This window comes from Barbus barbus (genome assembly GCF_936440315.1).
Source record: "Barbus barbus genome assembly, chromosome: 5".
Classification (NCBI taxonomy): Eukaryota; Metazoa; Chordata; class Actinopteri; order Cypriniformes; family Cyprinidae; genus Barbus; species Barbus barbus.
This window is the reverse complement of record NC_136733.1, coordinates 8,474,062-8,488,015: the sequence shown is the minus strand read 5'-3', so window position 1 is coordinate 8,488,015 and position 13,954 is coordinate 8,474,062. Positions and strand designations below refer to the sequence as shown.

Here is a 13,954-nt window from a genome sequence, read left to right as displayed (position 1 = left end):
AAAAATATTAAAAAAATGAAATAAACATATTTTAAATAAATAAATAAACATTTAATTTTATTACATTCAGGGTTCTCAAGTTTTATCAAAATCTTGATGCGGTTAGGGGAGGAGCCCTAATGGAGCCCCAATTTTACCCATTGTTCATAATTAACCAGCACAAATTGAAATTGTAACAATTGGTAAATCTGATAAATGACAGAGCAATTCATCACATCAAAAATACTCTTTAATGTTATATTTCAAAATGACAAATATACACAAATTACAAAAATATAACAAATTGCTCAAGAGTACACACTCCATCTTATGAAATGTGTTTTGTGTTGTAAGTGTTTGTTGCACATTTTGATGCCTTGATAACAGGGGTAGGGGGCTCCCAGACATTTTCACTGTCATAATGGATGACAGTGTTCCGTCCAGAGCCAACCTGTTTCTAGTTTTGGTTTTGTTCAAACCTATCTCCATCAGGACGTGTGTTCGCGCGATGTTGTTGGTTGCCTAGTAACGAACGTACAGTGGCCGAGAATGTTCCGTCAACTTTGTTCGCGCATCTATGTTGCCTATACGTGCTGGCAGCAGGAAACTTCACTTTGGCTGTATCCGAAATCGCCCCCGGTTGGCATTGCCTTTTCAGCGTGAGAAATACACAGCGTGTGAACTGGTTGAATTGCGTGTGTCTCACGCCCACATTTCTGGCTTAATATAATTTACATTTATACAACTGTCATTTTTAGGCTATACATAATCTTTCTTAAAGATAAAAAATATATAATTTTAATTGACATTATAATTGATGAAATACGATTAAATGAACGACAAAGCTCTTGTGAGAAAATATTATTATTTTGATAATTAACTTTTTCAGCCCCCTGCATTCATGAAAAAAATGTCAAATTTTTTTGCTTCAGCTTACTTATTTATTAGAGATACGATCTCTATTTTGTTAATAACAAAATATTTACTGCATTTGAAGTTGTCTTTGAAAAAAAAAATCAAACTGATTCGGCCCTTTAAATTTAAACAGCCGTAAGGCGCGAAAAAGGCGCTCGAAACCAAAAGGTCAGAGGATTGTCAGTTGGAGGGAGGACGAATACTGCAAACAAACAATCAAGGTAAGATCGATACATTTATATTTTCTTAGCGATTGCTTCGTTATATCCATGTTGTATGAGTTAATGGAATAACTTCTAATTTCGAAGTAACATTATTTTGGCAGTTTATAGCTCTAAGCTAGATCTATTATGGTTATCGAATGCGAAATGAACAAGTATCGATTGAACGGCGCGCCAATACATTTAGATTTGCTCATGTTGCTCCGATCTTGCCAATCTTCAGTCAGTTCTGCACGGTGAAAGTATTTAACTCTTGTCTTATTTTGGCACAACAATGAAAAATGTATATATAATAGCCTATAGTGTAATTTTTCATTCATGTTTATACATTGGGCATACAGTAATACTGCAGTAACTGCACTAGTTTTATTACTTTGTGACAGCATTTTTCGTTAACTAGCAATAATGCACAAATTACTACATGCTTTTTCTTAAAATAATAGCTTTTATGAGATGATTACAAAGTAACAATAGCCTAATAGATATTATTGAGCAAGTTGGTTCAGGTATTATTACTCTATGTATTTCACATTTTTAGTATACCCTAGTAATTTTAAAATTAGTTTGCCTGCTTTTTTTTTTTTTTTTTTCATTTAATGTTTTGAGTCAGGATGTTTTTCACCTTAATAACACATGTCAATGTGATTTGCTACAGAAAACTGCTGGTGGAAATAAAATGCTACAGTTTAGAGTTCACTGTCACCATTAAGGTAAGCTGCTGATACATTTCATGTGGTACAAAATAAAAAAGTATCAAGGAATATTTTTTTTGTTTTGTTCGTTTATATAAGCTACAATTTAAAAGTGTAATTTAAAGTGTAAAACTTAAAACTTTAAAGTGTAATTATTATTTTTAAACAGTTCTTATAAATACATACAGTATGTAATTCCATCCAAAAAATTTTTTGAGGTGACTCAATCATGATCATGAGGTGACTAAAGATTCCCAGTTCCCAGCCATATTATACAATGATTTATTGCTTGTCTTTGTTGAATAATACAGAAGATAAAGAGCTTAAACAACTAGTATATTAAATCGCATTATTAGTAAAAAAAAAAAAAAGTAAAAAAATTCATTTTTAAATAAAAAACACATTTAGATTATTTTCCAAAATCGTTCGACTAACATTATTACTTGTTCGGCCTCAAACTCTGACCATGATGACATTGTGTCACTACTAAAAGAGATTGAATCTGATGTTAGATTTGTTAGTCTACCTCTACTCCGTGTGTTTCTCTGCACAGACCCTGTGCACCCAGAATGCGATCTTCCCAGATGTCCTTCATCTCCACCCGAAACCGCTTCACCCCCCTCCGCGAGACGGAACGCGATGCTGTGATCGTCGGAGGCTCCATCGTCCGGCACGTCCGTGCTACGTCAGCTGAAGGTAGAGCGCACACTCACTGTTTCCCCGGTGCTCGTGTTCTCAATGTTTCTGCGAATGTTTACCCGCGATCCTGAAGGGCAACGAGAACATCGGTGCTGTCGTGCTGCACGCGGGGGCAAACGACATCAAGCTGCGGCAGATGGAGACACTGAAGAGGGACTACAGGAGCCTGATCGAGACGGTACGCAGCACATCGCCCGCGGCGACGATCATCGTGTTAGGACTGCTTCCCACGTATCGACAAGGAAACGAAAGGTTCAGTAGACTGTTTGCTTTAAACGAATGGTTATTGTCATGGTATAAAGAACAGAAACTGCTCTTTGTTAATAATTGGAATCTTTTCTGGGAGCGTCCTAGGCTTTTCCGTGCTGATGGCCTGCACCCCAGCAGAGTCGGAGTGGAACTCCTGTCGGACAACATCTCCAGGACGCTACGCTCCATCTGACTAGTAAGCCAATTCTCAAATAACTGCCATGAGGACTTTTGTTCTACCCACTTAAAAGATAGAAGTACTTGCGTTGTCCAATCTATACAGACTGTATCTGTTCCCCGAATAGCGAGGTCTAAATATAAATTTAATGCAGGATCTAGAAAAAATCTGACCGTGATTAAACCAGAAAAACGCAAAATAAACGAACAAAAACTATTTTTAAAGCTTGGGCTCCTAAATATTAGATCACTCGCACCCAAAGCAGTTATTGTAAATGAAATGATCACAGATAATCATTTTGATGTACTCTGCCTGACTCGATAAAACAAAAACAACAAGCAGCCGAAAATGAATAGTGGAATAAAGTCGTTATTTTTGTTTGTTTTTTTGCGCACAAAAAGTATTCTCGTCGCTTGATAAACTTATGGTTGAACTAACATGAACAAACAGTGAATGACTGTAACATTAAAAAAGCTTAATAAATAATGCAGTTCATGTTAGTTAATACTAGTTAATACATTAATTAATGTTAACAATTAAGGCCTTAGAGTTACCAAACTGTTTAATGCACTGGTAGTTCCAGTCCATTTTTTCCCCATTCAGTATTAATGTGCTATTGCTATTAAAACACTATTGTAAAATCAGCATTCAACAGTGTACTTTGTTTTTGTGTGTATCCAATAAAGGCTTGCAAGATTGCCATGATGACGCAGATGGGCCCAGCCAAGGTGGTCAAATTCTTTAATTTTGGATGGCTCCATTTGCCAATGTCTTCTAGTGTGTTTACTTCTGCGTTGTCTGTTTTTTTTTGGATGACCAACTGGAAACATGTTTTGTTTTGTTTTTTGTTTAGTTCTAAGATGCTTTATATGCACATAATTTGTGTTTTTATTATTATTGCTATTTTTTTTTTTTTAGATTGCTTTCCAGTTTTGAAAATGGAAACTTGCACTTGGTTGTTCTTTGACAATATTAATAAATAATGCAAATGTTTTCAGAAACGTGTTTAAATCATCTGTTGTAACTTCTCTTAACATAAAAAGGGGGCATTTTTAAATTTCTCTTTAGTTTATATCTCTTAGTGTCAATGATATGGCACAGCATGCACACACAAAAACACACAGTTATGGTTTATTTATGTAATTCTTGGCTAACATGTGGCTGAACAACTGGCCTACATGTGGAGCAGATCTGGCAAACAGGAGTGCATTGCAAAAGTGCCACCATTCCATGCTGCATGAGGAATGTTGGGAAAGACCAGGGTTTGTATAAAAATCAACTGTGGCCAGGTGTGGTTTATTTGGTTTGTTGTTGGGTTACATGTGGCATTGCTATGGCTTAATTGTGGCCCAAATCTGGCAAACAGGAGTGGACTGCCTTAAGTGCCATAATGTTCATCTGGCCCACATACCGCGTGGAATGATGGCACTTGGGCGGTCCGCTCCTGTTTGCCAGATTTGGGCCACAATTAGGCCAAAGCAATGCCGCATGTCAGCCATAAACAAAACAAATGAAGCAGAACTGGCCCACATCTGGCCCAGACACCAAAATTGCTGTGGCCCAGATCCGGCCCACACTTTACGTTTTCATCTGGCCCACATACCGCGTGGAATGATGGCACTTGGGCGGTCCGCTCCTGTTTGCCAGATTTGGGCCACAATTAGGCCAAAGCAATGCCGCATGTCAGCCATAAACAAAACAAATGAAGCAGAACTGGCCCACATCTGGCCCAGACACCAAAATTGCTGTGGCCCAGATCCGGCCCACACTTTACGTTTTCATCTGGCCCACATACCGCGTGGAATGATGGCACTTGGGCGGTCCGCTCCTGTTTGCCAGATTTGGGCCACAATTAGGCCAAAGCAATGCCGCATGTCAGCCATAAACAAAACAAATGAAGCAGAACTGACCCACATCTGGCCCAGACACCAAAATTGCTGTGGCCCAGATCCGGCCCACACTTTATGTTTTCATCTGGCCCACATACCGCGTGGAATGATGGCACTTGGGCGGTCCGCTCCTGTTTGCCAGATTTGGGCCACAATTAAGCCATAGCAATGCCGCATGTCAGCCGTAAACAAAACAAATGAAGCAGAACTGGCCCACATCTGGCCCAGACACCAAAATTGCTGTGGCCCAGATCTGGCCCACACTTGACATTTTCATCTGGCCCACATACCGCGTGGAATGATGGCACTTGGGCGGTCCGCTCCTGTTTGCCAGATTTGGGCCACAATTAGGCCAAAGCAATGCCGCATGTCAGCCATAAACAAAACAAATGAAGCAGAACTGGCCCACATCTGGCCCAGACACCAAAATTGCTGTGGCCCAGATCCGGCCCACACTTCACATTTTCATCTGGCCCACATACCGCGTGGAATGATGGCACTTGGGCGGTCCGCTCCTGTTTGCCAGATTTGGGCCACAATTAAGCCATAGCAATGCCGCATGTCAGCCGTAAACAAAACAAATGAAGCAGAACTGGCCCACATCTGGCCCAGACACCAAAATTGCTGTGGCCCAGATCTGGCCCACACTTGACGTTTTCATCTGGCCCACATACCGCGTGGAATGATGGCACTTGGGCGGTCCGCTCCTGATTGCCAGATTTGGGCCACAATTAAGCCATAGCAATGCCGCATGTCAGCCGTAAACAAAACAAATGAAGCAGAACTGGCCCACATCTGGCCCAGACACCAAAATTGCTGTGGCCCAGATCTGGCCCACACTTGACACTTTCATCTGGCCCACATACCGCGTGGAATGATGGCACTTGGGCGGTCCGCTCCTGTTTGCCAGATTTGGGCCACAATTAAGCCATAGCAAAGCCGCATGTCAGCCATAAAAAAAAAAAACAAATAAAGCAGAACTGGCCCAGACACCAAAATTGCTGTGGCCCAGATCCGGCCCACACTTGGCCAGTTCTGCTTCATTTGTTTTTTTTTTACGGCTGACATGCGGCATTGCTATGGCTTAATTGTGGCCCAAATCTGGCAAACAGGAGCGGACCGCCCAAGTGCCATCATTCCACGCGGTATGTGGGCCAGATGAAAACGTCAAGTGTGGGTCGGATCTGGGCCACAGCAATTTTGGTGTCTGGGCCAGATGTGGGCCAGTTCTGCTTCATTTGTTTTTTTTACGGCTGACATGCGGCATTGCTATGGCTTAATTGTGGCCCAAATCTGGCAAACAGGAGCGGACCGCCCAAGTGCCATCATTCCACGCGGTATGTGGGCCAGATGAAAGTGTCAAGTGTGGGCCGGATCTGGGCCACAGCAATTTTGGTGTCTGGGCCAGATGTGGGCCAGTTCTGCTTCATTTGTTTTTTTTACGGCTGACATGCGGCATTGCTATGGCTTAATTGTGGCCCAAATCTGGCAAACAGGAGCGGACCGCCCAAGTGCCATCATTCCACGCGGTATGTGGGCCAGATGAAAACGTCAAGTGTGGGCCGGATCTGGGCCACAGCAGTTTTGGTGTCTGGGCCAGATGTGGGCCAGTTCTGCTTCATTTGTTTTTTTTACGGCTGACATGCGGCATTGCTATGGCTTAATTGTGGCCCAATTCTGGCAAACAGGAGCGGACCGCCCAAGTGCCATCATTCCATACGGTATGTGGGCCAGATGAAAGTGTCAAGTGTGGGCCGGATCTGGGCCACAGCAATTTTGGTGTCTGGGCCAGATGTGGGCCAGTTCTGCTTCATTTGTTTTTTTTTACGGCTGACATGCGGCATTGCTATGGCTTAATTGTGGCCCAAATCTGGCAAACAGGAGCGGACCGCCCAAGTGCCATCATTCCACGCGGTATGTGGGCCAGATGAAAACGTCAAGTGTGGGCCGGATCTGGGCCACAGCAATTTTGGTGTCTGGGCCAGATGTGGGCCAGTTCTGCTTCATTTGTTTTGTTTACGGCTGACATGCGGCATTGCTATGGCTTAATTGTGGCCCAAATCTGGCAAACAGGAGCGGACCGCCCAAGTGCCATCATTCCATACGGTATGTGGGCCAGATGAAAGTGTCAAGTGTGGGCCGGATCTGGGCCACAGCAATTTTGCTATCTGGGTACCCAGATAGCAAATGACATCTGGCCCAGTTGTGGCCCACATCTTCCAAATTCTTCTGGCCCACATACCGCATGGAATGACGGCGATGACTCAACCTGAGTGTGGCAGCTAGAAGTCAGCCAAAACCGGGCCAGACGTGGGCCACATCTCAGAAATGGCATGGGCCACAACCGGGCCAGATCTCAGAAATGGCATGGGCCACAACCGGGCCAGATCTCAGAAATGGCATGGGCCACAGCTGGGCCAAATCTCAAATGACATGGGCCACATCTGGCCCAGATCTAATCATTATTATATTAAGAAAATACTCAAATAATCAGTCAAAAGTGATTTAATAAATATAAATATTTCATGAATACATTTAAATTTATAAATAGTAATCAAAAACAGGAAACAATAAAACAGGCGGGGTCCAGAAGGGGAGGACTGCCAGAAACCAGAAGGTAGTACAAAGAAAACAAATATTTATAAATAAAAATCAAAAACAGGAAACAATAAACATAATAAATACATTATATAAATATATACAATAAAACAGGCAGGGTCCAGAAGGGGGGATTGCAAGAAACCAGAAGGTAGTCCAAAGAAAACAAATATTTATAAAAAATAAAAAAAACAGGAAACAATAAACATAATAAATACATTATATAAATATATACAATTAAACAGGCAGAGGTCCAGAAGGGGAGGACTGTCCAAAGAAAACATTAGACCAAGGTCTACATATTAGGAACAAGTTCTACATATTATGAACAAGGTCAAGCAAGTGCCACTCAGAACCAGGAGAATTTAATAAAGCAAGTGGAGAATCAGATCTATAGTTAAAAAACAGAGCAAGGCAAAAGAGCAGTCCGTTGAACAGGCAGGGCGAGCCAGTGTCAGAACCAGGAGAATTTAATAAACAAGTGGAGAATCAGATCTATAGTTCAAAAACAGAGCAAGGCAAAAGGGCAGTCCGTTGAACAGGCAGAACAGGCAAGTGTCAGAACCAAGAAACAGTCAATTTTTTTGTCTTGCCCGACGGCCTCCATCCCTATCTGCGGAAAGCTGCAGCCATCTCTTTATCCAGTTTTCTACTTCCTGGTCTGTTGCAGTGGAAGTCAAACGGTTTCTTCTGACTGCAGCTACAATGACACATATGACCAACAGTAAATAAGCTAATTATTATTATTTATTATAAAATCTAACATTTATAGGGAATTGTTTTTTAGCTGACACCAAACACAAATAAAACACAGTAGTTAAGTTCAGAAAGCCATACCATTAATTACAGTTTTCAGAGAGGTGTCTTTGAATGCCGCTTTTCCATTGATTCCCCTCCAATTAATTTGCCGGGCCATGTCATTTGATAAAAGGAAGTTGAGAATCCGCCATACACTTTCCTTAACTGTTGTGCCTCCCCTCAAGGCTAACGTGTTTATCTGTAAAAATAAATATATGGACAAATAAAGGAACAAGCAAACTTCATACTTGATTAGAATGTTCAAAAATGGGGTGGGCTTTTACCGGTCAATATAACAGTTCACTTGAAATTATTTAGCCTATAAAAGGATAGTAGAATAGCCGTTTCTGTTTTGAAGTGCATAAAAGTGCGTCCATCCATCATAAAAGTGCTCCACACAGCTCTGGGGAGGTTAATAAAGGCTCTTTGAAGCGAAGCGATGTGTTCGTATAAGAAAAATAAATAGCTTCCAGCAGACAGGCCTTGGAAAATATACAGCCATTCACTGCCATTATAAAGCTTGGAAGAGCCAGGACATTTTTTTTATATAACATTGTATTTGTCTGAAGGAATAATGTCATATACACCTAGGATGACTTGAGGGTGAGAAAATCATTAGCTAATTTACATTCATTTCAGTTCCTTCAGCAGTAGGAGGAACTTATTCGCAACCATCAATCTCATTGGTTAGTGCTAACTATGACCATCCACATTTTGACTTAAGCAAATCAGGTCTTATCTAGCGAAATGATCGTCATTTCAAAAATAAATAAAGTTTAAGTTTTATAAGCACAAATGCTCGCCTTGCTCTGTACTGTGATGCGCGTTCGTGACGTCACGTAATACGCAATTACGTGGAAAAGGTCACGGTTGAGGTAGGCGGAAGTACCGAGTCAGTAGGCTTTTTAATATTAAAACACCCAGGATACGCACAAATGGGCATTTTAAACGATAAACTGACACAAAGACATTTGAATATGTGTATATGGTCCTCCTTCCGCACATTTGTAAACACTGACTCGGTACTTCCGCCTAAGTCAACCGTGACCTTTTCCACGTAATTGCGTATTACGTGACGTCACGAACGCGCATCACAGTACAGAGCAAGGCGAGCATTTGTGCTTATAAAACTTAAACTTTATTTATTTATTTTTGAAATAACCGATCGTTTCGCTAGATAAGACCCTTATTCATCGTCTGGTATCGTTTAAAGCCCTTTGAAGCTGCACTGAAACTGTCATTTGGACCTTGAACCGTTTGGGTCCCAATGAAGTCCATTTTATGGAGAAATTTTTCATCAAAAACCTTAATTTCTTTTCGACTGAAGAAAGAAAGACATGGACATCTTGGATGACATGGGGGTGAGTAAATTATCAGCAAAAGTTTTTTTTTAAAGTGAACTAATCCTTTAAGACTTCTGCCTCTCCATGTCTAAAGTGTGAGGTGCGATTCCTTGCTGTCAAGGCTAGTTAGTGGGAAAGGCCAAAGTTTAGCAGTAGATTTTAGCACGTTACAGTCAGGTCCATAAATATTGGGACACAGGCACAATTTTTCTTTTTTCAGGTATTTACCAAAACATATTCAAGCTATAGTTATTTAATGGATATGGGCTGAAAGTGCACACTCTCAGGTTTAATTTGAGGGTATTTACATCCAAATTGGAGGATGGGTTTAGGAATTACAGCTCTTGAGAGAGCCACCCCCCCTTTTTCAAGGGACCAAAAGTAATTGGACAATTGAATCAAAAGCGATTTCATGGACAGGTGTGGGCTATTTCTTCGTTATTTCTTCATCAATTAAGCAGGTAAAAGGTCTGGAGTTGATTCTAAGTGTAGCATTTGCATTTGGAATCTATTGCTGTGAACCTACATCATGCTTTCAAAGGAGCACTCCATGCAAGTCAAACAGACCATCATTAGGCTTCAAAAACAAAATAAATCCATCCGAGAGATAGCATTAATATTAGGAGTGGCCAAATCAACCGTTTGGTACATTCTGAGAAAAAAGAATGCACTGGTGAGCTCAGCAACATAAAAAGGCCTGGACGTCCACGGAAGACAACAGTGGTAGATGATCGCAGGATCCTCTCCATGGTAAAGAAAAACCCATTCACAACATCCAGCCAAGTGAAGGACAGGAGGTAGGAGGAGGTAGGCGTGTCATTGTCAAAGTCTACAATCAAGAGAAGACTTCACAAGAGCAAATACAGAGGGTTCACCACAAGGTGCAAACCATTCATAAGCATCAAGAATAGAAAGGCCAGATTAGACTTTGCCAAAAAGCATCTAAAAAAGCCTGACCAGTTCTGGAAAAGCATTCTTTGGACGGATGAAACTAAGATAAACTTGTACCAGAGTGATGGGAAGAGAAGAGTATGGAGAAGGAAAGGAACTGCTCATGATCCAAAGCATACCACCTCATCAGTGAAGCGTGGTGGTGGTAGTGTCATGGCGTGGGCATGTATGGCCGCCAGTGGAACTGGTTCTCTTGTATTTATTGATGATGTGACTGCTGACAAAAGCAGCAGGATGAATTCTGAAGTGTTTCGGGCAATATTATCTGCTCATATTCAGCCAAATGCTTCAGAACTCACTGGATGGCGCTTCACAGTGCAGATGGACAATGACCCAAAGCATACTGCGAAAGCAACCAAAGAGTTTTTTAAGGGGAAGAAGTGGAATGTTATGCAATGGCCAAGTCAATCACCTGACCTGAATCCGATTGAGCATGCATTTCACTTGCTGAAGACAAAACTGAAGGGAAAATGCCCCAAGAACAAGCAGGAACTGAAGACGGTTGCAGTAGAGGCCTGGCAGAGCATCACCAGGGATGAAACCCAGCGTCTGGTGATGTCTATGCGTTCCAGACTTCAGGCTGTAATTGACTGCAAAGGATTTGCAACCAAGTATTAAAAAGTGAAAGTTTGATTTATGATAGTTAATCTGTCCCATTACTTTTGGTCCCTTAAAAAGTGGGAGGCACATATACAAACTGTTGTAATTCCTACACCGTTCACCTGATTTGGATGTAAATACCCTCAAATTAAAGCTGAAAGTCTGCAGTTAAAGCACATCTTGTTCGTTTCATTTCAAATCCATTGTGGTGGTGTATAGGAGCCAAAAAGATTCGAATTGTGTTGATGTCCCAATATTTATGGACCTGACTGTATATGGGTAAAATGGGAAGAAAAGGTTTTATCGTAAATTTACGGGTTACTGATGTCTGTTTCAATGGTGTTGATGTCCTCCTTTGGTTGCTGTGGATTTGTTTTTGGCGCCCTGATGGCATCAAAACAAGCCATAAATAAATGTCACCCCTGAATTTGGCTAACATTAGATATTAAAGGAGAACTCCGGTCAATTTTAACATTGAGCAAATTGTTTTTGTAAATTTGTAGCCAGCGCACATACCTGTATTTACTTCCTGTTTTCGGTCGAAGTCCACAGTAGTCGATTGTCGAGACTCTCTGAGTGTAAATGAGTGAACGGTTTCAGACACAGCTATAAAACATTATAATCCAGTCATTTTAAGCCAAAATGGGGGTCAACCTAGGACGAATTGCAACAGAAGCAAACTCAACTAATTTTGTATCCTCAATATATCCTGAGTAAAAAAAAAACAAAAAAAAAAAGCCCCGAAGAATCCCATTTGGGATTATACATAAAGGAAGTAGTACTTTAAACCAGCCTTTATTAATTATTATTGCAGAGATGGGGTTTGGGGCTGGGTCCGTGGGACTGTTTCTGGGGGTTCACTTTTTATTTTACCTTCCTTTGTCTTCTGCATTCTCCTTACCCCTTCTCTCCTGTTCCCTCAGACTCATGTCCCAGAAACAGTCCCACAGACCCATCCCCAAACCCCATCTCTGCAATAATAAGTAATAAAGGCTGGTTTAAAGTACTTCCATCTATGTATTACTGCTCATGGGTAGCCTAAACAGGTTCCATTCAGACCTTAACATCAAGTCTTTTACTGTTATATGCCAACAAGACATTTTCACTTGGCTATACCCAATGTTTAGATCTGTTGTGGTATTTATGCAAATTAGCACATACATAATTAGATTATGCACCGTTTGCCCATGTTAACAACATTTTAAAAAAAACTTAGAATTTTTTTGTTTGTCTTGATGCAAGTAATCAACTCAGTAATTCTCATGGTGATATACAGGTTAAAAATGTTACCCTAATCATTAGAAAAATCATGAATAGGCTATATTTGGGTCTTTCTAAACTTTCCCCTAAAGGGATTCTTCTGGGCTTTTTTTCCCTTACTCAGGACATATTCAGGATACAAAAATCAGTTGAATTTGCTTCTGTTGCAATTTGTCCTACCTTTTTTCATAAAATGACTGGACTAGTACATGTCCTGTATTTTCTTCAAATACTCACAATTCATAGTCTCTGCGTCCTCTCTGGCCAGTGGTTGAGAGTAATTCCCTGCTCTGCTGGTACCTGTACAGGAAAACAAGAGGGAGAAATTGGACAGGAGACAAGAAAAATGGGTAAAATAAGACTGAGTAACTACTGTAATATCAACTATTACCTAGGTCTGTATTTATAGACGTGCAGTAGTCAAAGAAATGAATTGATTAATCAAATTGTGGTAAAAAAAATCATGGATTTTAATTTATTGACTAGCAAAATATTATGGTAACACAAGAAACTGTATTAATTATGCCCATGTTTCTCATCTTTTCAGATAATTTTCAATTAGTCACAATTTTGAACTGGTAAAGGCAGATAAATAAACATTAACATGGACAGCTAAGATAAAGTGCAAATAAGGGAAACATCTCAAGCTGTTAAGACATGGCTGATGATGTAGCTTTAAAGAATATAAGCCCAAATACTAACTGAAGTGTCTCAAAAATATACTTACATGGATAAAGATGCTTAATGGTTGAAAGAGCTCTTAAAAGAGCTTTTGGGGGTCATATAGCTGCTGTTGACACAAAAGCAAAATGGAGAAAAATAAGAAACATGACTGAACAGAATTAATTTTATATATATATATATATACACACATTCAGTAAACTTTGAGTTATTATTACTTAATCAAAACAACCTAGCTGCTGATTGATATTACTTGTAATTAAAAAAAAAAAAAAAAAAAAAAAAAGTGTGTGTGTGTGTGTTTCTCTCCCTCCATTGTGTCCACTGTCTCCCCTCCTGTCCCATTTCTCATAGGTTGTTCTACCCTAACTGGTCAGCACGCATGGTGCCTGGTCACAGAGAGTGTCCGTCCTGCTTGAGTAGTGTTCACGCGCTGTCTGAGAAGTGGCCGCGCTTCAGGAGTAACTTATGTTTAACGAATTCAGTTCCCTTTCGAATCTGTGAGGATATTCATAGTTTTTTAAATACTTTATTTTAATTATCTTTAATAAGTAGGGCCAAACGTTAACATGACAGACATGCGCACGCACAAGTGACATAACAGATTTAACAGCAACAGGTTGTTTGCCTCTGTTAATAGATTGTATAATTTACTTAGTTCATGTTTTTAAACGTCTGTTTTTAAACGTCATTGATAATTGTAGTTATAATTTGTGAAGTATATCGATTAATTAAAGTACTTACCTCCAGAAAACTCAAGTTATTCCTCTCAGCAGGGAGTAGACAGTCAAGATGTGTGCACGGCTGCACGCGCTGGCTCTGACTGGCCAGACTTCCGTTTTCGCTACCTATTGTTTCGCGGGCTTTGCACGCGAGTCTGGCAGCAAAGTTTATATATTTT

General features: G+C 40.5%; 1 long non-coding RNA gene across 1 annotated transcript; it reads left to right on the top strand.

Annotated features, from left to right (window-relative positions):
• Positions 1 to 548: 548 nt before the first annotated feature.
• On the top strand, positions 549 to 3,931 carry LOC306869411. Its single transcript, XR_013784174.1, has 5 exons — positions 549 to 1,115; positions 1,771 to 1,825; positions 2,361 to 2,503; positions 2,580 to 2,951; positions 3,620 to 3,931. It is a non-coding gene; the product is annotated as an uncharacterized lncRNA (long non-coding RNA).
• The last annotated feature ends 10,023 nt before the right edge of the window (positions 3,932 to 13,954 follow it).